Here is a 24,742-nt window from a genome sequence, read left to right as displayed (position 1 = left end):
AATTTCTTACTCTCAACCTACTTTTCCTTTTCTTTGTAAATGTGTTTGTATTCGGCTTATCCTTAAGTAGGATGATCACTCACATCCTTCCAACTATTGCCTTGCTGCTCTTACCAGTACACGAAACACAAAGTTAACGTGCAGGTACAGCAAGCAATAAGGAAGGCAAATGGTATGTTGGCCTTTATTGCAAGGGGCTTGGAGTACAAGAGTAAGGAAGTCTTGCTGTAATTCTACAGGGCTCTGGTGAGACCACACCTGGAGTACTGTGTGCAGTTTTGGTCTCCTTATCTAAGGAAGGATATACTTGCCTTAGAGGTGGTGCAACGAAGGTTCGCCAGATTGATTCCTGGGATGAGAAGGTCGTCCTCTGAGGAAAGATTGAGTAGAATCGGCCTATACTCTCTGGAATTTAAAAGAATGAGAAGTGATCTCATTGAAACATATAAGATTCTACGAGGGCTTGACGGTAGATGTTGAGAGGATGTTTCTCCTGGCTGGAGAGTCTAGAACTAGGGGACATAGTCTCAGGATAAGGAGTTGGCCATTTAAGACTGAGATGAGGAGGAATTTCTTCCCTCAGAGGGTTGTGAATCTTTGGAATTCTCTACCCCAGAGGGCTGTGGATGCTGAGTCGTTGAGTATATTCAAAACTCAGATTGATAGATTTTTGGACTGTAATGGAATCAAGGGATATGGGGATAGGGCGGGAAAGTGGAATTGAGGTCGAAGATCAGCCATGATCTTAATGAATGGTGGAGCAGGCTTGAGGGGCTATTTGTCCTACTCCTGCTCCTGTTTCTTATGTTTCTAAAATTATAGAGGTTGCTTTTTAACTCTCAAATTATCCAGTACCTTGAAAATTCTGGTTTGATCCATGATCATCAGTCTCATTTCTGGCATCTTGTTGCCTCTGTTGCAAATCTCTGGAACACTGCATTTGAACACTAGAGTGAATCATTTGTTTTTGGTTTGAATGTCTCCAAAGTCATTGATAGACTCTGGCACCTTCCATTTCTATGCTAGTTATCATGCTCTGATCTCCCACCGAAGTTATATTCATGGTCATCTAGCTTCCTTTCAAATTGCTATAAAGGTGCTGTAGATTCTTTTCCATTAACTACAACATTTCTTGAGGCATTTTCATCTCTCTCTTTAAGGGGTATATTTTCTTGTTTGGTGTGAGTATAAAGTCGAGAAACCTGTTGACTTTTCACTAACATCGCCTTCTCTAGTCATCATCCAGCTTTATCCACTCTTAGCAATGATTCCACTCAACTTATGGGCACCTTCCTAAATCATCTGCCTTCAGTGCATACAGGTTTCATTCCTCTTGCAGCAGAACAGCTGATTCGCCACATATTTATATGCTCCATGCACTTTAATCTAACAAAGAAAATCCTGCTTTAAATTATTCAAAGATGCAGTTTCTTCACGCCTGTCACAGTTTAGCCAGCAGCTACCACTTTGTGCCTTTGATGCTCCACCCTCAGTCCTTCTTTATCTATTGATATTCTTGGTCTCACTACCTCCTGGCCTCGATTGGAGCTCCCATATCCCCTCCATTGTTAAAGCTGCCTTCAAGAAGTTTGGTTTCTTTTTTATATAAAACTTTCAATAAAGCCCACCTCTATCTAAGAATCTCCTATTTGGGGAGGCTATTCTAACACCTTTCTTGCACTCCTGGATACCTCTCTCACTTCAAGCCTTACGCCAATTTCTCACAACGTCTCTATTTTATCAATACTACGAGCCAGCGCTCTTTTGAACTCTTCTTTTATTCCTCCTAATCTATGAATACGGCATCCTCCATGATCTTCATCCTCTGTACCCTCAATATGTTGAAATCAGTTAATTTTTTCCAGCAGTTCAAAACTATAGAATTTCTTGTCTAGCTCAGTATTTCTTTCCTTCTACAATCTTGTAAGCTTTAAAAACAAAACTTGATGTCACCGAATCATGACTTTCTTACTTACCATATCTTATTTTTTGCACTTTTCAAACTTGCTGGTGTCCTGCACTACGGGCCGTGACCTATTACTTTGGTTTCTAAATATAAACAAAAACACATTTACAATACACAGATGCAAAATATCAATTAGAAGAAGTATACTTTATCAACATAAATGCTTTTAAAGAATAGGATATTAACATGTTCAGGGGTGAGAGGACTACATGATATATATTTTCAATCTATAAGCTCAATAATATTTAGACTCTGAGGTAGAATTTGTTATATGATCAAAGTTGTTTTTTTAAAAAGATGCCGGATGATAATTTTTCAACTGGGAGTTTTTCAGCTCGTAGAAGAACAAATGAGTATATTTGCTAGGCTCTCGCTGTGTGGTTACATTGTCTGTAATCGGATAGACATTTAAAGTATTAATGAAATCATTTTACAAGAAACATTCTTCTCTGAAAGCATTTTATTTATGACTTTTCACATTGTGTCTGCTAGACCATTTTACAAGTAACTGCTGTCTTTACAAGGCATTTTCAGACATCATAATTGGTTGTCTCGGATATTTTAGTATCTATCCTCCCTATATATTGTATATTCAGCTATACTTCTACACTGCAATTTGTTTAACACTGCTTTTTGGAAAAATGTGCTTACTGAGATAGTATAGTTTAGTCAGATATTTGACCAAATTAACTAGAAGCATGCTTTCTTCTGCAATTGTTTTGATAGACTGAGAGTTTACATTGGCAGATGGATTTATGTACCACTTTTAAAACTCATATTTTTCATTCTGTTTGCAAATTCTACATTAATGAAATTAGTTTTTCATGAGCTATTTGTGTGAAAGCAGTTAACAACAGCTGGGTGAGGTAATGTCTTACTATAGACATAACCAAAGGCCATAAAACACCAAGCTCTGCCTATATTGAGTAATCAATATATCAGCAGTGCTTTATTGGTGCTAGCTATTTCATGCTATTACTGTGATAGCACAGGATGTCTGTAGAATTGTAAATAAGAATGGCCTTGGATTTCAGCATAAATTCAGTATTTTTAATTTTCCTCACAGAAGCACAAAACAATATTTTGTCCAAACAAAGACGTTTTAATGGAAAATTATCATTGGCAGGGCTTAAGCCTAACTGCTGTATACTAAACTCTTTCTTGTTAAATCTGAATTCCCCTGTGCTGTACTATATTGATGTGTATCTGAGTTATTATAAATTCATCCAGAGTATTGTAACAAAAATGTAATTGGAGAGCAAAATGGCAAACTGTTAATCAAGTGCCAATTGTAAAAGAAAACGAAATTACTCCCTTTAAAAAAAAAAGTCAGAAAATGAATGATTTATATGGATATAAATCCCATGTATTGGATGCTACTTAATAAGATTCTAAGTAATAAAAAAAAAATTCCTGGTTAAAAGTTTAGGTACTTCACGCCAGAAGCGCCTGCCCTTTAGCATTGAGCAATACTCAGCTTAATGGCTGCAGTCATCTTGATTTGACATGGTTCAATTGTTGCAGACATGAAAGTCTGGCTCTAAAGTTCTTGATATACAGGGAATACAAATTTTCTAACTTACACTCCCCTTACAGTTCAATTTGATTAAATAAAAAGAAAATCTCTGATTTCTAATGGATTTATTGAATAATGACCTTGTAGTCTGGTCTGTTATGTGTACTAACCTAATGCTTGCCTTGAGGAAAAATTCAGTATTTACAATAGTTCTTTTGGTCAAATGCATTTTTTAACAGACAGACACATTAAAATGGACTGTTCCTTGCGGCAAAAAACAATAGACAAAAGTCTGGTCTATCTTCGTTACGTAAGCTGACAGAACAAAAAAAAGGAAATAGGAACTTTCTGTGCAAATCCAAAATTGTGAATTCAATCTTGACGTTTAAAAGAACAAAATATATCTCGAGTACAGGTACACGTAATGTATTTGAAGCAAGGGTTTATTATGGAATCCAGTATTTTTGTTGCCCTATTTTCGAGGATATAATATTATTTCACTAATCATTGTTATGATGTCCACTAGAATTAAAGGAACATTCCAGGATAATAGGCTACAATGACTTGTCCTGGAGTAGCTTCCTTTTAAAAAGAAATTCGGAAAGCTCATCATAAGACAACTAACCTCCCAGATTAGGACTACCATCTTTGCTGTGTTTCTGAGGCTGGGATGGAGAAATATGATATATGTTTTTGTCTACCCTTTGCTCCCGGTCCACTCCACTGTTGATGGAAAACATTGAACAGCTGGGGGAAGTGGAAGATAGTGCTTGGAACTGAGGGTAGGAGAAAGTTTGTAGCATTTCCACAACACACCTTGGAAATGTGGGAAGATGGCAGCTCAAATTGGGAAGCCAGCCAACTGATAGTATTGGAGAAGGCCTTGGGAGTAGTTTGCAAAGCTATCCTCTCAGTTGCAGTCAGAGTGTAATCTGGGGACAAGTGCAGGGAGTTTAACCTTATAAAATAAAAAAAGATGACTACTCAAAGATAGGACATTTGTAGTGCTTTATCCTGGAGCTGTCCTTTAATTGCATGAGGCTTTTTTTAATATTTCACACTTCAATGTGGTTACATATATAGTCAACCTGTTTTACAAACCACAGGTAAGGTAGATGCTGAGTATGCAGCATTTGCCTTTATTATAGCATACTAAATCTGTACGGTCAATTGTCACTTTAAAATGTTCAAATTGGACTGAATTTTTCTAACAGCAAACCCATTGGATTTTGCAATAAAAGCCAATATATTAAATGTAATTTTCTAAGTGCTCTTGCTACTCGATGTGAGTAAATGTCTACTAATGAAAATTCATTTTGATGCATTTCATGTCAAGAATTATGTTTTCCTGTATATATTTATCACTGTAAATGTAACGTTGTTCTTCATGTGAATACAAAAGGTTGTCTTAGATGCCCCAGATAAGCTCACTCAACGTTGCCAGCTTCTATGAGGTGGGATTTGCAGTGTACAAATAGGTGATGTCACCACAGAATGGCTCCCAGTTGGCCTTAACACAAAGATACATTTTGTGTCCAGTGTTTGTAATGACCGCAAATTGAATGTTTAAAAGGATAGTTCCTAAACAGCATATGGGCATGAACTGGCTAAGTGAAAAGTTGGCAGATTTAGATCATGGTGGTGGTTTACAGTTGGTTTTATGGTGATTTACAGTTGGTTTTACTGGACATGATGTGGACATCTCTCTGTCTGAACACTTTGATTGCCTTGACAACGGGCAGTTGGAAAGATTATCTGTAATCACCAGGTATTGTTCTCTGACTATAAATGCGGTAACCTTCCATGGAATCCCACACTCACCTGACGAAGGAGAAAGCCTCCGATAGCTTGTGATTTTCAAATCAAACAGTTGGACTATAACCTGGTGTTGTAAGATTCCTTACATTGGTTTTACTAGAGTTCATTTATAATTTGCAATTGCTACAACTTTGCATAATAAATAAAAACAGAAAATGCTGGAGAAGCTGAGCAAGTTAGGCAGTATCTGTGGAGAAAGAAACAGAGTCCTTTCGTCAGAACTAATGATTTTATGAAAGGGAAATCGTGTTTGACAAATCTATTAGAGTTTTTTGAGGGTGTAACTAGTTCTGACGAAAGGTCTTCGACCTGAAAAGTTAACTCTTTCTTTCTCCACAGATGCTGCCTGATTTACTGAGCTTCTCCAGCATTTTCTGGTTTTATTTCAGATTTCCAGCATCCACAGTATTTTGCTTTTAATTTTGCATAGTAAATGTCATTTTAGCAAGGCATGCACTTGACCACAAACATATCTCTCAACTGATATGCATATATATTCCATAATTGCAGTAGTCATGTGGACAGCATTGGAATACATTCTTCAGAAATAGAGAAAAGATTACATAATTTTAGAATTTGAAGGTGAGTTGCCATTCATTCATGGTAGTTTAGATCTACAAAAGAACGTGAGAAATAGGAGCAGCAGTCGGCTATATGGCCCCTCGAACCTGCTCCGCAATTCAATCAGATCAGATCTTCTACTTCAACTCCACTGTCCCACCCTATCCCCATATCCCTTGATTTCCTAGTGTCCAAAAATCTATCAATCTCAGTCTTGAATATACTCAACGACTTAGAATTCCAAAGATTCACAACCCTCTGAGTGAAGAACTTTTTCCTCATCTCAGTCCTAAATGGCCAACCCCTTATCTTGAGACTATGACTGCTAGCTCTAGACTCTCCAGCCAAGGGAAACAACTTCTCAGCATCAGCTCTGTCAAGCCCTCTAAGAATTTTAGACGTTTCAATGAGATCACCTCTCATTCTTCTAAACGCCAGAGAATATAGGCCCATTTTACTCATTCTCTCCTCATAGGACAACCCTCTCATCACAGGAATCAATCTAGTGAACCTAGATGTTCATCCCCTCTAAGGCAAGTATATCCTTCCTTAGGTAAGGAGACCAAAACTGTACACAGTACTTCCAGGTGTGCTTTCACCGGAGCCCTATAAAATTGCAGTAAGACCTCCTTACTCTTCTACTGTAACCACCTTGTAATAAAAGGCTAACATACCATTTGCCTTCCTAATTGCTTGCTGTAACTACATGTTAACTTTCTGTGATTCGTGTACAAGGACACCCAAATCCCTCTGAACACCAACATTTCTTAGTCTCCCACTTTTTAAAAAATATTCTGTTTTTCTATTCTTCCTACCAAAGTGGATAATTTCACATTTCCCCACATTATACTCCATCTGCCACCTTCTTGACCACTCACTTAACCTGTCTATATCCTTTTGCAGCCTCTTTATGTCCTCCTCACAACTTACTTTCCCACCTAGCTTTGTATAGTCAGCAAACTTGGATACATTACACTTGGTTCCCTCATCTAAGTCATTGATATATATTGTAAACAGCTGAGGGCCAAGCACCAATCCTTGCAGCACCCCACTAGTTATAACCTGCCAACCTGAAAATGACCTGTTTATTCCTTCTCTCTGTTTTTTGTCCGTTAACCAATCCTCAATCCATGCTAATATATTACCCCCAATCCCATGAGCCCTAATCTTGTGTAACAACTTCTTGTGTGACACCTTATCGAATACCTTTTGAAAATCCAAATATACTACATCAACTGGTTCTTCTTTATCTACCCTGCTAGTTACACCCTCAAAAAACTCTCATAGATTTGTCAAACACGATTTCCCTTTCATAAAATCGTGTTTATGATGATTTTCTAAGTGCCCTGTTACTATGTCCTTAATAATAGATTCTAGCATTATCCCTACTACTGATGTCAGGCTGACTGACCTATAGTTCCCTGTTTTCTCTCTCCCTCCTTTCTTGAATAGCAGGGTTACATTTGCTATCTTCCAATTCACAGGGACTGTTCTAGAATCTAGGGAATTCTAGAAGATCAAAACCAATGCATCCACAATCTCTGCAGCAACCTCATTTAAAACCCTAGGATCTAGGCCATCAGGTCCAGGGGATTTGTACAAAATTACACTAACATTGTAGAGTATTAAACATGGAAGAAATTGTAGGTACAGCGAAGGAGGAAGCCATTTGGCCCATTGTGCCTGTGCTGGCTCTTTGAAAGAGCTGTCCAATTAGTCCCATTCCCTGCTCTTTCCCCATAGCCCTTTTAGTTTTTTCCTTCAAGTATTTATCCAATTCCTTTTTGAAAGTTACTATTGAATCTGCTTCCACCACCCTTTCAGACGTACTGCGTTTAAAAACAAATGTTTCCTCGTGTCGCCTCTGGCTCTTTTACTGATCACCTTAAATCTGTGTCCTCTGGTTACCGACCCATTTGCCACTGGAAACGGTTTCACCTTATTTACTCTATCAAAACCATTCATGATTTTGAATACGTCTATCAAATCTCCCCTTAACCTTCTCTGTTCTAAGGAGAACAACCCCAACTTCTCCAGTCTCTCCACCTAACTGAAGTCCCTCATCCCTGGCACCATTCTAGTAAATCTCTTCTGCACCCTCTCTAAGGCGTTGGCATCCTTCCTAAAGTGTGGTGCCTGGAATTGAACACAATACTCCAGCTGAGGCCTAAGCATTGTTTTATAAAGGTTTAGCATAACTTCCTTGCTTTTGTACTCTGCCTCTATTGATAAAGCCCAGGATCACAAATGCTTTTTTAACAGTCTTCTCAACTTGTCCTGCCACCTTCAAAGATGTTTGTATATGTGCACCCCCAGGTCACTCTGTTCTGCACCCCCTTTAAAATTGTACCATTTAGTTTATATTGCCTCTCCTCATTCTTCCTACCAAAATGTATCACTTCACATTTATCGACGTTAAATTTCATCTGCCATTGTCTGCCCATTTCATCAGACTATCTATGTCCTCCTGAAGTCTGTTACTATCCTCCACATTATTTACTACATTTCTGAGTTTCGTGTTATCTGCAAACTTGAAATTATACCCTTTATACCCAAACCCAGGTCATTAATATCTATCAAAAAGAGCAGTGGTCCTAATACTGACCTCTGGGGAACACCACTGTACGCTTCCCTCCAGTCTGTCAAACAACTGTTCACCACTACTCTCTGCTTTCTATCCCCTAGTCAATTTTGTATCCATGCTGCCACTGTCCCTTTAATCCCATGGGCTTTAATTTTGTTAACAAGTCTATTATGAGGAATGTTATCAAATGCCTTTTGAAAGTTCATATACACAACATCAACCGCACTACCCTTATCAATCCTCTCTGTTACTTCATCAAAGAACTCAATCAAGTTAGTCAAACATGATTTTGTTTTAACAAATCCCTGCTGACTTTCATTTATTAGCCCATACTTTTCCAAGTGTCTCTAAAAGTTTTCCCACCACCGACGTTAGGCTGACTGGCCTGTAATTGCCAGGTTTATCCCTCCCCTTTTTTGAACAGGGGTGTCACATTTGCAATTCTCCAGTCCTCCAGCACCATCTCCATATCTAAGGAGGATTGGAAGATTGTGGCCGTAGCCTCCGCAATTTCCACCCTTACTTACCTCAGTAATCTAGGATCCATCCCATGTGGACTAGGTGACTTTTCTATTTTGAGTACTGACAATCTTTTAAGTACCTCCTCCTCTTCTATTTTTATCCTATCCAATATGGCTACAATGGCAACATCCTCTTCTCTAGTGAAGACAGATGCAAAGTTTTCATTTAGTACTTCAGCCATGCCCTCTGCCTCCACAGGAAGATCTCCCTTTTTGTCCCTAATCGGACCCATGCTTCCTCTAACTACCCTTTTACTATTTATATGTTTATAAAAGACTTTTGGGTACCCTTTTATGTTAGCAGCTAATCTATTCTCATACACTCTCTTTGCCCCCCTTATTCCCTTTTTTAGATCTCCTCTGTACTTTCTGCACTCAGCCTGGTTCTCTACTGTATTATGAACCTTATGTTCATCATAAGCCTCCTTTTTCTGTTTCATTTTAATCTCTATATCTTTAGTCATCCACGGAGCTCTAGCTTTGGATGCCCTTCCTTTCCCCTTCGTAGGGATGTCCCTACTCTGTACTCAAACCAACTCCACCTTGAAAGGTCTCCCATTGTTCAATTACTGTTTTGCCTACCAATTTTTGATTCCAATCCATCTGGGCAAGATCCCTTTTTAACTCACTGAAATTTGCCCTCTTCTAGTTAAGCATTTTCGCATTTGATTGTTCCTTGTCCTTTTCCATGACTATTCTAAACCTAATGATATTATGATCACCATGCCCCAAATGGTCCCCCACTGAAACATGCTCCACCTGCCCCACTTCGTTCCCCAGAATTAGATCCAGCACTATTTCCTTCCTGGTTGGGCTGGAAAAACCCTGTTCCAGAAAGTTCTCTTGAACACATTTCAGGAATTCCTCCCCCTCTTTGCCCTTTACACTGTTAGTATCCCATTCTATATTGGGATAATGGAAGTACCCTATTATCACTACCCTTTAATTCTTGCATCCATCTTTAATTTGCCTGCAAATGTTCTCCTCCCCACTATTTGGTGGTCTATAGTATACACCCAGTAGTGTAATAGCTCCTCTATTGTTCCTTAATTCTAACCAAATAGATTCTGTCTTTAACCCCAAAACTACATCATCCCTTTCTAGTGCTATAATAGTTTCTTGGATCAATACTGCCAGCCCCCCTCCTTTCTTTCCTTCCCTGTCTTTCCTGAATACCTTGTAGTCAGGAATATTAGGTACCTAATCCCCTCCTTCTTTGAGCCAGGTCTCTGTTATTGCCACTATATCATTGTCCCATGTGGCAACTTGAGCCTGCAGCTCACCAACCTTATTTAGCATGCAACGTGCATTTACGCTCATGTACTCCAATCGCATCTTCGACTTCCTCGCATTTGCCCCCTGTCTGGTAACGAGCTAAAAGTTGTTCAACATGTAAGTAGTGCTGGAAACAAAAGTGCATGACAGCAAATCAATAGGAATTGGGTGAGAACTGTGATGCATGGGCAAGAATTGGAAGTGAAAGTTGTAATGATGGGAAGCTTGAAGAGTTTTGAAGTTTGGGGGCATTTTCCTCTTATCTATAAAACATTGAATGAAAATAGGCCTGGACTGTCGGTGAAAGCCCATTGATCTTCTAAATAAATGTAATTTATTTGCCATTGTATGAGCTAGAAGTGATATGAAACATTTTATACTGCAGCCTTAGGGCAGTACAAAGACATCCGTAGCACACGTGAGACTGTAAAGTGAAACCTGGAAAGTTTCATATCAGAAGTGGGAATCCCTTGGGTCATTGTAATTCTGGTTTCCCAGAGGTGCCCAGCAAGATATTGCTGCAATGCTCCAGAACTGTGAACCAACTTCAGAATTGGGCACATAATGATATAAATCAGTTTTCTATTATCATAGAATCATAGAAAGGTTACAGCACGGAAGGAGGCCATTCGGCCCATCGAGTCTGCTCCGGCTCCATGCAAGAACAATCCAGCTAGACCCACTCCCCCGCCCTTTCCCCGTGGCCCTGCAATTTTTTTCCTTTCAAGTACTTATCCAGTTCCCTTTTGAAGGCCATGATTGAATCTGCCTCCACCACCCCCTCAGGCAGCGCATTCCAGATCCTAACCACTTGCTGTGTTTTTAAAAAAAAAGTTTTTCCTCATGTCACCTTTGGTTCTTTGGTTCTTTTGCCAATCACCTTAAATCTATTTCCCCTGGTCCTTGACCCTTCCGTCAATGGGAACAGTTTCTCTCTATCTACTCTGTCTAGACCCTTCATGATTTTGAATACCTCTATCAAATCTTCTCGCAACCGTCTCTGTTCCAAGGAGACCAACCCCAGCTTCTCCAGTCTATCCACATAACTGAAGTCCCTCATCCCTGGAATCATTCTAGTAAATCTCTTCTGCACCCTCTCTAAGGCCTTCGCATCTTTCCTGAAGTGCTGTGCCCAGAACTGGACACAATACTCCAGTTGTGGCCAAACTAGTGTTTTATAAAGGTTCATCATGACTTCCATACTTTTGTACTCTGGGTGCCTGTATTTATAAAGCCCAGGATCCCATATGCTTTGTTAACCGCTTTCTCAACCTGCCCTGCCACCTTCAATGATTTGTGCACATATACCCCCAGATCTCTCTGTTCCTGTACCCCTTTTAGAGTTGTGCCCTCTAGTTTATATTGCCTCTCCTCGTTCTTCCTACTGAAATGTATCACAATGCATTTTTCTGCGTTAAATTTCATCTGCCACGTGTCCGCCCATGCCACCAGCCTGTCTATATCCTCTTGAAGTCTATCACCATCCTCCTCGCTGTTTACTCCCCTTCCAAGTTTTGTGTCATCTGCAAATTTTGAAATTGTGCCTTGTACAGCCAAGTCCAAGTTATTAATATATATCAAAAAAGCAGTGGTCCCAGCACTGACCCCTGAGGCGCACCACTGTACACCTCCCTCCAGTCCGAAAAACAACCGTTCACCATTACTCTCTGTTTCCTGTCCCTTAGCTAATTCTGTATCCATGTTGCTACTGCCCCCCTTTATTCCATGGGCCGCAATCTTGATGATAAGCCTACCATGCGGCACTTTATCAAACGCCTTTTGAAAGTCCATATACACCACATCAACTGCATTGCCCTCATCTATCCTCTCTGTTACCTCATCAAAAAACTCTTATCAAGTTAGTTATTTGCCTTTAACAAATCCGTGCTGGCTTTCCCTAATCAATCCACCATCGTCCAAATGACTGTTAATTCTATCCTGGATTATCGTTTCTAAAAGTTTCCCCACCACTGAGGGTAAACTGACTGGCCTATAGTTGCTGGGTTATTCATTCTTGAGGGCAAATTGTTCTGATTTATCTTTGCATGGTATAACTGCACTCTTGCGTGGAAAATGATCGGAATCAAATAGCAGATCAAAGTGAAAAATGAAGCTGTCACAAAAGAACTGAGCAAAATTGTTCAGAAGAGTTTCTGCTTTGCTTCAACCCAGATGGTGTAGTATAACTTGGAAATGGTCACCCAGATCAAATTCTGTCAAACAATGCAAGGTCACTACGAGGAGTATAACTGCAACTGTTGCAAAATAAATTTTAAAAAGCTCCCAGATGGTCATTTGGTCTGCCTAGGAACTTTCTGTTTAAACTATTTGTTCGCAGAGAGTTGACATGTTGGTTCTTTACTAGCATTGAAAGTTTTAACTGGTGCTACCTCACTGGTGGCTTATCTGGTTAAGACATTAAGTAGCTGAGCTATACCAGGAGGGTTCCAGATTCAATCTCTGGCTCGTGCTGAGTTAACTGATCGCAGCCAGCATGCTGGAAAGGGCTCTATAGTTGGTCTCGGCACCCCTAGATAATTGGCCAGTGTTCCAACCCTGATCACTATCCTTACTGGAAGTATGTTTGTGTTTGTCAAGTGAGGAGAGGATTAGCCTCATCAATGATGTTCCCCACAATTGAACAGTCTTCTGAAAAATGGCGACTTGGGCAAATTACCAGGGTGTTGCCAGCTGTTGTGGAATGGAACCTAGCATTGGCCAGGACGGAACGGGGGGAAATTAGAGGATGGAAAATAAACCAGTTTACAAAAATGGCTTGCTAAATGATCAGTAACCTAATCTTAAGGCATGTTTTACTGGGTTAGGTTTGCATATACTCTAGATAGACTAGAAACATTCATACTGTAGTATTACAATGTTTAATGCTGCTGCCAGGACTTGAGATTACTTTGCCTGCAAAAGTTATGATGTCAATTTGTGGAATTGAATACTTGGGTAAGCAATAATAAAGTGTAACATTAACAAAGTTTTCTGTATGCAGATTGTTGTTTCAGCAGTGGTGGTCAACCAATAATTGGCACAGTTGGAATAAAGAAGCCCCAATGCCACCTCAAACATTCCAGGCATATTACCTGATCTTACGCAGTGGTTCTGCCTCAAAAGAGCAGCATTCTCCACTGAAAAGTATGAATGAATATACAACAAAAACTGATCATTTTAACTCGGATACATCATTTAATGGAAGTCAGCAACATTACCATCATGCCTGGGTTAATAATCACAGAAGCTAAAGTAAGTGTGGGAAGTGTGTTTAGAGTAATGTGGGTGTACTTGGGTATAATTAGCAAAGCATGCAGTGAAGCTGAGGACTATTAACCACAGTATATTATGCCTTTATTGTACTTCCCTGACCAGCTTGAGTGAGATCTATCAGATAATACTGCTTCATTCATGTTAGCTAAATTGTGCATCAAGTTGTTCCAGTTTCCTCTGATACTTGGGATGCCTCTGCATATGCAAAATGGAGCTTCGTGGTTCAAAGGAAACCAAAGTAAGATATGCAGCAGTCTCTGAAATGCATGTTAGACTCATTCTGATCAAATGTTTTATCACTCAACATTTTGTCAATAAGTAGATGGATGTAATTTGAATGGGCACCACAACATTGTATTATGGTGCGCTTTGAATTTGGGGATTGTATTAGCTTCAACTATTATATTGGAATTCACAAGCCACCTTTTTGGATGGATCTCGGTGGAGGCAATGAGTTGATGCAATGTGTATGTATTTTGGCTCTTCAGCTCCTTTGTGCTACAGTTGTGTATTGAATTTACCATGGACTAACAAAAGAGTTAGACCTCCTGAAAGCTGAGTATGATTACATGCTTGGAATGAGTCCAGGAGCAGGTGATCTCAGATGACTCTGGCTCTGTAGTGGGATCATCCGAAGGGAATTACACAATTGCCTGCGGTTCTGCAGTATACTTGCTCCAAATTCAAAGGTAACAGGTCATTGCATTGATATAATGATATAGCACATACTAATATCATTATGCCACACCCGTATCCATGTATGTGCTAATGTAATAAAAGCTATGGGTTAGCTACAGGGTATTTTTCTCATATGGGAGGTATTCCCATAAAATTTCAGCTGTCTCAAGATTTCAATCATATTTATTAAAGTAGACAGTAACAAGTCGACAAAGCATTTTGATGGATAATCCAGTAAAGAGAATAGGTACATAGGAACAGGAGTCGGCCACTTAGCCCCTCAAGCTTGTTCTGCCATTCAGTGAGATACTGGCTGATCTGTGACCTAACTTCATATACCCGCCTTAGCCCCATATCCCTTAATACCTTTGGTTAACAAAAATCCATCAATCTCAGATTTAAAATTAATAATTGAGCTAACATCAATTGCCATTGGAGGAAGAGAGTTCCAAACTTCTACCACCCTTTGCACATAGAAGTGTTTCCTAACTTCATTCCTGAAAGTCTTGGCTCTAATTTTTAGGCTATGCCCCCTTGTCCTAGACTCCCCAACCAGCGGAAATAGTTTCTCTCTATCTACCCTATCTGTTCCCCTTAATGTCTTGAAAATTTCAATCAAATCACCCCTTAATCTTCTAAATTCCAGGGAATACAACCCTAGTTTGTGTAATCTCACCTTGTAATTTAACCCTTGAAATCCAGATTCTAGTAAATCGACACTGCACTCCCTCCAAGGCCAATATATCCTTCCTAAGGTGCGGTGCCCAGAACTGAACGCAGTACTCCAGTTGTGGTCTCACCAGGGCTTTGTATAGTTGTACCCCCTTGTATAGTTCTACCCCCATGTATTCTAGTCCTCTAGATATAAAGGCCAGCATTCCATTAGCCTTTTTGATTATTTTCTGTACCTGTCCATGACATTTTAATGATCTATGTAAATGGATCCCTAAGTCTCTTCAGCCCTCCACTGTTTAAAGCTTTTCACCATTTAGAAAGTACTCTGATCTATCCTTTTTTGGTTCAAACTTGCCCACATCGAAATCCATTTGCCACAGTTTTGCCCATTCACTTAATCTATTAATTTCTCTCTTTAATTTTATTCTTCCATCTACACTCCTTACAATGCTACCTACCTTTGTGTCATCAGCAAACTTTGATATGTGGTGCTCTATCCCATCATCTATGTCATTAATAAATACAGTGAGTAATTGAGGCCCAACACACATCCCTGTGGGACACCACTAGTCACATCCTGCCAATTTGAGTACCTGCCCATTATCCCTACTCTCTGTCTCCTGCACTCAGCCAATTTCCTAACCAGGTCAATAATTTGCCCTCAATTCCATGAGCTTCACCTTTAGCTAACAGTCACTTATGAGGGACTTTATCGAATGCCATGTGGAAGACCATATAAACAACATCCCCCTGTCCACTACTTTAGTCACCTCTTCAAAAAATTCAATCAGGTTTGCCAGGCATAACCTGCCCTTCACAAATCCATGCTGGCTGTCTGATCAGCTGAAAACTTTCACGGTGTTCAGTCACTCTATCCTTAATTATAGTCTAGGAGTTCACTGCAGACTGTTTCTCACAAATAGGTAGAGTCTGACAAAAAGTGGTGCAAAGCAATTTGGAACAAAATTTAACCTCTTGTATATTGCCTTTTGCAGTCTATAAGAAATAGGAAAACATTTGTAAAATAAGAGTATTATTTCTCAGGTAAATGTCCACTGTTCCTGTCAGCTGACTTTATTACAACCCTGGTGTAGTCGGACTGTAAAACAGTCCCTATTCCTATCACATGATAGTTATATAGAAAAATCAACTATAATGGTGCCTATTAGCAATACTAGCAGAAAAGTCAAACTTCAATGGAAAACCTCCAACAGGAATGGTCTGAACAAATAAAAACTAAGTCGAATATATTTTAAGTGATGACTGGGAGTACATCAAGGCTGTACTACACTCTTGGGTTTGGATTACTGTGTAAACTGTTCGACGTCATTCAAATCCCTCAAGTATGTTACAGATTTGTAACCCACTGCCAGCTGTTTATTTTCCATGTATACTTCCCAGATGGCGAACTGACCTTTCTGATTTTTCAATTAGAAACAAAATATGCAGATAACACAAAACACGTGTTGCACTAGTTTGTTGCAGCAACCACAATATTAGTTTCTGTTTGTCTGTAAATAAGATGTTTTACTATTTCTCATATCTGGAATATTTAAATAGTTTTGAATTTCAAAAATCTAATTCATTATGTTAGATTGTGGATTGGAATTGAACTAATCGAACTTAATGCTAGCAGACAAATGCTCAGCACATGTGTATCCCAGTCCTTAGTTGATTATTTTAATACGGACACAAACATTTTTTTTTCAATGGGGCAACCCTTCCGCTAAGATAAAGGAATGTCATACGAATGCTTTAAGCACTGACCCTCTAATATCAGCAGCAGTAATTTCTGGGCCACATAATCCATGCGCAGTTTGGAAAATAAGGTATCACAACCATGATGTTCAAATATATGCAGGTTATTTGTGTGATTTTCAACTTTTGTTGGTCTAGAGCAGTACATTTTGAAGCATCAGGCATTTTATTAAGTTTTAAAATTTGAAAACCTGACAAAGATTGCAACAAGAAGCACTGTGTGGAGGAAGATAGCAATTTTTTCTAATGTCTGGCTTGATTTCCATTAAAATATGTGTGAAATGTTGTTGCTTTGGTGCAAGTACATTGTTGCTACCACGAAAAAGTGCTAACTGGGGTCATCCCATATTGGTAAAGACAAAATTAGAGGGGAAATGGTCATGAACGCATTGTTGTCACTCCTAAGTAGCTGGCTGAAGAGAAGTATTGTTCGAATGATGGGAGGAGGTCGTGCTGCCTACAAGATGCATATGGCCTGGTGAAATGTATATGAGATAAATGATTAAAAAAGAAAGTTTTTTTTTTAATCCTGTTGATAGCTTTCAATTGAAACATTGCTGCACTATATAAAAAGCATGCAGTTAATGAAACTTTTAAACTAAACTTATACTTCAGCAGTCAAAGGATTAAATAAGTTAGATGTTAAGGGCTCGATTTTCCAGGCTCCGAAAATCGAGGAAATCCACAGACTTCCGGGTTCCCCACTGACGCGTCTGGGTGCGCGCGAACCTCTCGAATGCGGAAGTCCCACCGGAAATTAAAGCCGGCGGGATGATACTCGACACAGTTGTTGAGATAGTTTAAGTGATTGAACCACTTAATTTTCTCCACATTGAGGCAGGGGTGCGATTTTGAAGCATCCTCAGCGTGTTTCCTGTGCTGTGGAAAACACTCCATGTTGCAACAGACCTGTTTCAGCCAGCAGCCAGTTGCACATTCAAATGCTTCTTTGACAGATGGGGAGAAAAGGTCGCTTATTGCAGCAGGGCACACAGTTCTTTCAGACAAAGTTTTGGCCGCGAGATCTTTGTGTTTTCACTGAAAATTATTACTTTCCACTCAAAATTCTTCTGTTCACATATTTAACTACTTTGCGGACCCCCTCAAACTCTCACCATCAGGATCGGGGGGGCGCCGTGGTTGCATTCACCACTACATCCGAGGATGAGCAACATCACCAGCCTCGCCAGGCACGGTATTCATCTCCGCCACTTGGAGCTCCACAACACAGTGCTGCACCACAAGCACCTGCACAAGAGCACGGAGGGCAACAACAGAGAGAGTGACGTCACAGGAGGCACTACCCTCGCCACATGGTCTACAGACCGAGGCTCAGCTTCCTGGACCTCTCTGAGGAGCAGTGCATACGGAGGCTCAGAGTCAGTCGCCAGGTAGTTGCAGACATCTGTAGCCTCCTTCATGCCGAGCTGCTCCTGGCTGGGCCGAGCAGCATCTCCTTACCCGTCACTGTCAAAGTCACCACTGCCCTCAACTTCTTCGCCTCCGGATCATTCCAGGGTGCCGCCGGGGTCTCCCAGTCGTCTGCACACAAGTGAGTAAGGCAGGTCACCGACTGCTCGTTTCGCAAGGCCTCGCAGTATGTCAACTTCCCCACGGACAACCTCAGCCAGACGGAGAGGGCAGTGGGATTCCACTCTGTGGCTGGCTTCCCACGGGTCCAATCGATTGCACCCATATAGCAATACGAGCACCTCCACACGAGCCAGGACCATTCATCAACGGGAAGGGGTATCACCCATCAACTTTGTGACCACCACAAAAGATTTCTTCATGTGTGCGCCAGATTCCCTGGTAGCTGCCACAATTCCTTCATCCTCAGGGAATCCAACATCCCTCTTCCACGCACCGAACAACCTCCTCGGGGACAAGGGATACCCCCTGCACACGTGGCTCATGACACCTCTGAGTTAACCCATCGCCGAGCAACAGCATCGATATAATGACAGCCACGTCGCCACCAGGTCTACAATTGAGCATGCTTATAGGGCTGCTCGATGCGATTTAGGTGCTTTCATCATTCTGGGGGTGGGGGGGGGCGCTTTAATACGCACCGGACAGCGTGGAACGCATTATAGTACTGTGTTGTGCCTGCACGACATGGCACAACAGAGAGGGGTGCCGCTTAAGGAGGCCCCATCCACATCTGCCGTCCACATTGAGGAGGAGCAGGAGGAACCCATGGGCAGAGCAGCGGCTCGCCTGGTTGTTCGTGAGGCCAGGGAGTCACTGATATGTGAACGGTTCTCCTAATATCAGAAAGTGTGAAGAGTCCAGTCCTCACACCACCTGGAAAGAGCAGTGCCCACACCAGCCTCCTCCCACCCCTCCCTACACAAAACAGTCCTGCAACTACACATACACCCACTGTAAAGTGACCCAATGGGTGGCATCAAGTGTCACCGTTCATAGGGCCCTTTCAGTAGGTTCACCATCACAAAAGCCAGCCAAGAATGGCCAAGATGTGGCAGTAGTGGTGACAATCATAACATTTAATGTGATTTTAACAAAAAGCAAATATAAATGAAAAACATGACCAACCGACAAACAGCCTTGTGCATCCACTTCGTGCTTACAAAACCTTTGCCTTTTTCTTCTGACCTATTCAATCTTTCCTCATAAGACAACCCTTCCATTCCCGGAATCAACCTGGTGAACCTTCTCTGACTTGTCTCCAATGCAAGTATGTCCTTCCTTAAATAAGGGCCCCAGAACTGTACGCAGTACTCCAGGTGTGGTCTCACCAGCACCCTGTACAGTTGTAGCATGACTTCCCTGCTTTTATACTCCAACCCCCTAGAAATAAAGGCCAATATTCCATTTGCCTTCCGGATTTCCTGCTGCACCTGTAGGTTGACTTAATATGTTTCATTTATGAGAACACCCAGATCCCTCTGTACCACAGCATTTTGTAGTATTTCTCCATTCAAATAATATTTTGCTTTTTTATTTTTCCTCCCAAAGTGGATGACTTCACATTTTCCCACATTATATTCCATCTGCCAAATTTTTGCCCATTTACTTAACCTGTCAATATCCCTTTGCAGATTCAGCTTGCTTGGTTTCATTGGTTAGAACATTGAATACAGGAGTTGGGATTTCTTGTTGAAGTTGTACAAGACATTAGTTAGGCCACACTTGGAATACTGTGTACAGTTCTGGTCACCCTATTATAGAAAGGATATTATTAAACTAGAAAGAGTGCAGAAAAGATTTACTAGGATGCTGCCGGGACTTGATGGTTTGACTTATAGGGAGAGGTTAGATAGACTGGGACTTTTTTCCCTGGAGAGTAGGAGGTTGAGGGGTGATCTTATACAAGTCTATAAAATAATGAGGGGCATAGATAAGGTCGATAGTCAAAATCTTTTCCCAAAGGTAGGGGAGTCTATAACAAGGGGACATAGATTTAAGGTGAGAGGGGAGAGATACAAAAGGGTCCAGAGAGGCAATTTTTTCACTCAAAGGGTGGTGAGTGTCTGGAACGAGCTGCCAGAGGCAGTAGTAGAGGCGGGTACAATTTTGTCTTTTAAAAAGCATTTGGACAGTTACATGGGTAAGATGGGTATAGAGGGATATGGGCCAAGTGCAGGCAATTGGGACTAGCTTAGTGGTATAAACTGGGCGACATGGACATGTTGGGCCGAAGGGCCTGTTTCCATGTTGTAAACTTCTATGATTCTATGATTCCATCCCGACTTTGTTTTCTGTTAGTTAGCCAATCCTCTATCCATGCCAGTATATTACCCCCAACACCATGAGCTCTTATCTTGTGCAGTAACCTTTTATGTGGCATCTTATCGAATGCCTTTTGGAAATCCAAATATACTGCATCCATTGGTTCCCCTTTATCCACCCTGCCCATTACTTCCTCAAAGAACTCTAATAAATTTGTCAGACATGATTTCCCCTTCATAAAACCATGTTGACTCTCCTTGATTTTATTATGAGTCTCCAAATATCCTGCTACTACTTCCTTAATAATGGATTCTAACATTTTCCCAATGACAGATTTTAGGCTAGCTGGTCTATAGTTACCTGCTTTCTGTCTCACTCCCTTCTTGAATAGGGGTGTTACGTTTGCGGTTTTCCAACCCGCTGGCACCTTTCCGGAATCTAGTGAATTCTGTAAGGTTACAACCAATGCATCCACTATCTCTGTAGCCACTTCTTCTAAGACCCACGGATGCAAGCCATCAGGTCCAGGGGACTTGTCAGCCTTTAGATCCATTAATTTACCTAGTACTTTTTCTCTAGTGATAGTGATTGTTTTTAGTTCCTCCCTCCCTTTGCCCTTGATTTTCTACAATTATTGGTATGATTTTATTGTCTTCTACTGTGAAGACAGATACAAAATATCTGTTCAATTCCTCTGCCATTTCCTTGTTTTCCATTATTATTTCCCCAGTCTCATCTAAGGGACCGATGTTTACTTTAGCTACCCTCTTCCTTTTATATAAATGTAAAAGCCTTTACTGTCAGTTTTATATTTCTTGCTAGTTTACTCTCATAATTTATTTTCTCCCTCTTTATTATTCTTTTAGTCATCCTTTGCTGGCTTTGAAAATTTTCCCAGTCTTTGGGCTTACCAGTAATCTTTGCCACGTTGTATGCTTTTTCTTTTAACCTGATACCATCCTTGACTTCTTTAGTTAGCCATAGTTGATTCACCCTTTTTGTGGAGTCTTTCCTCCTCACAGGGATATATTTTTGTTGCGAGTCATAAAATATATTTTTAAATGTTTGCCGTTGCTTATCCACCATCTAATCTGTTCACCCAGTCCACTTTAGTCAATTCCACCCACATTCCTTTATAATTGCCGTTATTTAAGTTTAATGCAGTAGTTTCAGACCCAAGATCCTCGATCTCAAACTGGTTGTGAAATTCATCACGTTATGATCACTGCTTCCCAAGGAATCCTTTACTTTGAGATCATTAATTAATCCTGTTTCATTACCCATTACCAGATCCAATATGGCCTATTCCCTGGTTGGTTCCCCGATGTATTGGTCTAAGAAACAATCCCAAATGCACTCTATGAACTCCTCCTCAGGGCTACTTTTTTACCAGTTTGATTTGTCCAATCTTTGTGAAAGTTAAAATCGCCCATGATTATTGCATTACGTTTTTTACAACCCCACTTGTTTCCTGATTTATATTTTGCCCTACAGTGTAGCTACTGTTAGGGGGCCTATATACTACTCCCACCAGTGATTTCTTTCCCTTGCTGTTTCTTTCCCTTGCTATCCACCCAAATTGATTCGCACCTTGATCTTCTGAGGCAAGATCATTTCTCACTATTATACCAATTTCATCTTTATTAACAGAGCTACCCCACCACCTTCACCTTTTTTCCTATCCTTCCGAAATACTGAATATTTAGCTCCCAACCTTGGTCACCTTGCAACCACGTCTCTGTAATGGCCACGAGATCATACCCATTTGTTTCTATTTGTGCCGTCAATTCATCTATCTTATTACGAATGCTGCGCGCATTCCGATAAAGAACCTTTAATTTTGTCTTTTTGCTATTCTTTCCTATCCCGGCCCCATTTGCTAGTGCACTCTTATTTTTGTACGCTCTGTCCCTTCCTGACACACTCTGTTTATCATTACCCCCATCACTTTCCTGTACTACTTCCTTGTCTTTTCTCTTTATCAATCTAAACTTTGCCCCATCTGAACCCTCCCCCTATCTATTTAGTTTAATAGAGGAGGCAGCATTATGGGTACTGATTAAGAGGGGGCAACAGGTCGCGCTTTGAGTGGCGTCCCCGCTTCCATGTCCCTTATCACCATCATCCCTCCCCTCGGCCAGGGCCACATCACTCCTACCACTCTGCTGGACAACAGTTTGGAGGACATGTGATGCCTTGTAAGACCAGTGCTAGTGTATCTGTCTGCCTGTTTAAGGCGGCAGAATGTTGTTCAGCCTGAGTCCGAACGGCCGTTGTCAGGGCCTGAATGGATTCATTTGTGAGCTGTGCTTGAAGCTCAATGGAGGCTCGCCTTCTCTTCATCGCAGACATTCCCGCACTTACCTGTAACAGTATCTCAGATTCCCTCCCATTCCTGTACCACCATTCCACTCATTCAGGAGTTGGAATCCTCCATCCTCTGCGCTATTGTGGAGAGTGCGCGTGACACCTGTTCCAGTACCTCGCAAATGTGCTCCTGTCCCTTGATCATTATCCTTTTAAAGGCTGGCCCCAGGGTTCCGCATCTGCGTCCAGCTGAGAAGAGTGCTCCCACCGACGCAGACTCTCCGGAGCTGTCCCTGCAACCAGCATCTGTTCGTTCTCACGTATGTGGTAACTCACCAGGTGCCAACCCAACTAACTGAGGACTAGGACCCACCGAGGTATGTGTATATGCGCTGGTGGATGATTCGCTAAGATGTGATGGTGCACCCTCAGAGGCCGGCAGTTCCCCTGAGGAATCGCCCTCTGCCGTCACAGCGGTCGCTGAAGGCCCTGTAAGAGAACAGAAGGCAATATTAAGCATGATCACAGATGTGTCATGTTGCGATGAGCATACTGAGGTGCTGAAGATGGCAAGGCATGTTAACATCAATTCATATTCCGTGTGCTGAATGTTAAAGTTGTGTCACCAGACGTTTGCCAGTCTCGGCGTCCCCGACGGACAGGCACTCGAGGGTTCGACTGAGCTCCAGCGCCTCCTGCTCCGCGTCTGTAAGGACAACGATTTGTTGCGGCCCCCCTCCGGTCCTCGCCCTCTCCCGTGCATTTTGCGCTCTCTTCTCCTAGAAGGAGAGAAAGAACAGACGTGTGAGTGATGGTGAAGTGGCCAACTGATGTATGCATTTATTTGGGTGCGGCTGACCGTGAAAGAGATGCATCAGAGGGTGAGTATGAGACAGAGCCATGACATTGGATGAGGATTGGGTGAGTGGTAGTGGTGGGGTGAGTAATGGGGAGACGAGGAAGTGCAGGTGAGTTGAGGATGAGCCTTAAGTGGGTTTGAGGAGTGATGTGATAGAGTAATGTTGGCAGTGCAGAATGAGTTGGGGAGTGGGGGCAGTGATGATGAAGACGGAATGTAGGAGAACCAGTAAGTGTACTCACTTTTGCTGACCGAGTTAGGTCATTGAAGCGCTTCCTGCACTGGATCCAGGTGCAGGAGATGTTGCTGCTGCTGGTGACCTCCTCTGCCACCTCGAGCCAGGCCTTCTTGCCATGTAAGACAGATCCTTCCTCCTCCTCACCCCATCCTGTAGCACCTAGAGTGAGGTACAGTTGAATCTTGGAGTAGCCTTGCCCCTGTGCTGCTCCATTGTGGTGTGTGGGTGTTTGCTCCAGGAAAAGCCATTGGATTAATGGCACTTTAAATAGAGCTCCTCCAGCTGACAGCATGTGATGAGGGTGCGCAGTCCATCCACTGCGCAGCTTTCAGACAGCAAACCCAGAAGCCATGTTAAGTGGCGCCGATTGAATCGCGATCCCGTGGAAAACAGACATTTTTTTATTGGTTGGGTTACCCGCGCACCCATTCACCCCCTCGCTGCCATCCCGCCTCAACTCTAATATTGGGGCCTAAAGGTCTGACTAGACAGTTCTGGTATTTCTAAACATTCTTTGTTTTCAGGTACACATCAGTTTTCTTGAATTAAATTTGCTTGAGCATTCTGCTTGTCAATGCTATTCTTAATTAAATGTGTACTCTAGTTAATGAGCACAGCTGGATGTTTCAGAAAGAAAATGCTTTCAAATTTGATGAACTTTTTACATCAATTGTAACTGAGCTAATTTATTAGTCAGTAAGGCAGCTAAAGGATAAAATGACTGCACGGAGCTGTGCGTCAGTCTGAAAACTAACTTTTCTAAGTGATCAGCACAGCACAACTCTGAACTACAGGCCTTGATGCTTCATCTAGGTTTCTCAGTTAAACAAAATACATGAAATGTGCATGTTATACCATTAATTGTATCTCTTGCAGTTAAATGACCATTACAAATGTTGAAAATGCTTAGAATTAGATTTGCCCTGAATACCTGTCCAGTATGACACTTTTGCACTGTATAAAATATCACAGATGCAACAACAGTGTCATAAACCAATAAAGACTGATCCTGAAATG

The 24,742-nt window shown here is 41.3% G+C and overlaps 1 protein-coding gene across 3 annotated transcripts in view; it reads left to right on the top strand.

Annotated features, from left to right (window-relative positions):
* Nucleotides 1-24,742, top strand: part of LOC137322738 (ADP-ribosylation factor-like protein 15) — a 312,177-nt gene that overhangs the window by 283,428 nt on the left and 4,007 nt on the right. The gene's annotated exons all lie outside the window — the stretch shown is intronic.

This window comes from Heptranchias perlo, chromosome 1 (assembly GCF_035084215.1).
Source record: "Heptranchias perlo isolate sHepPer1 chromosome 1, sHepPer1.hap1, whole genome shotgun sequence".
In the NCBI taxonomy this organism is placed as follows: domain Eukaryota; kingdom Metazoa; phylum Chordata; class Chondrichthyes; order Hexanchiformes; family Hexanchidae; genus Heptranchias; species Heptranchias perlo.
The sequence above is the reverse complement of the archived record's forward strand: the minus strand, read 5'-3'. Positions and strand labels throughout refer to the sequence as shown.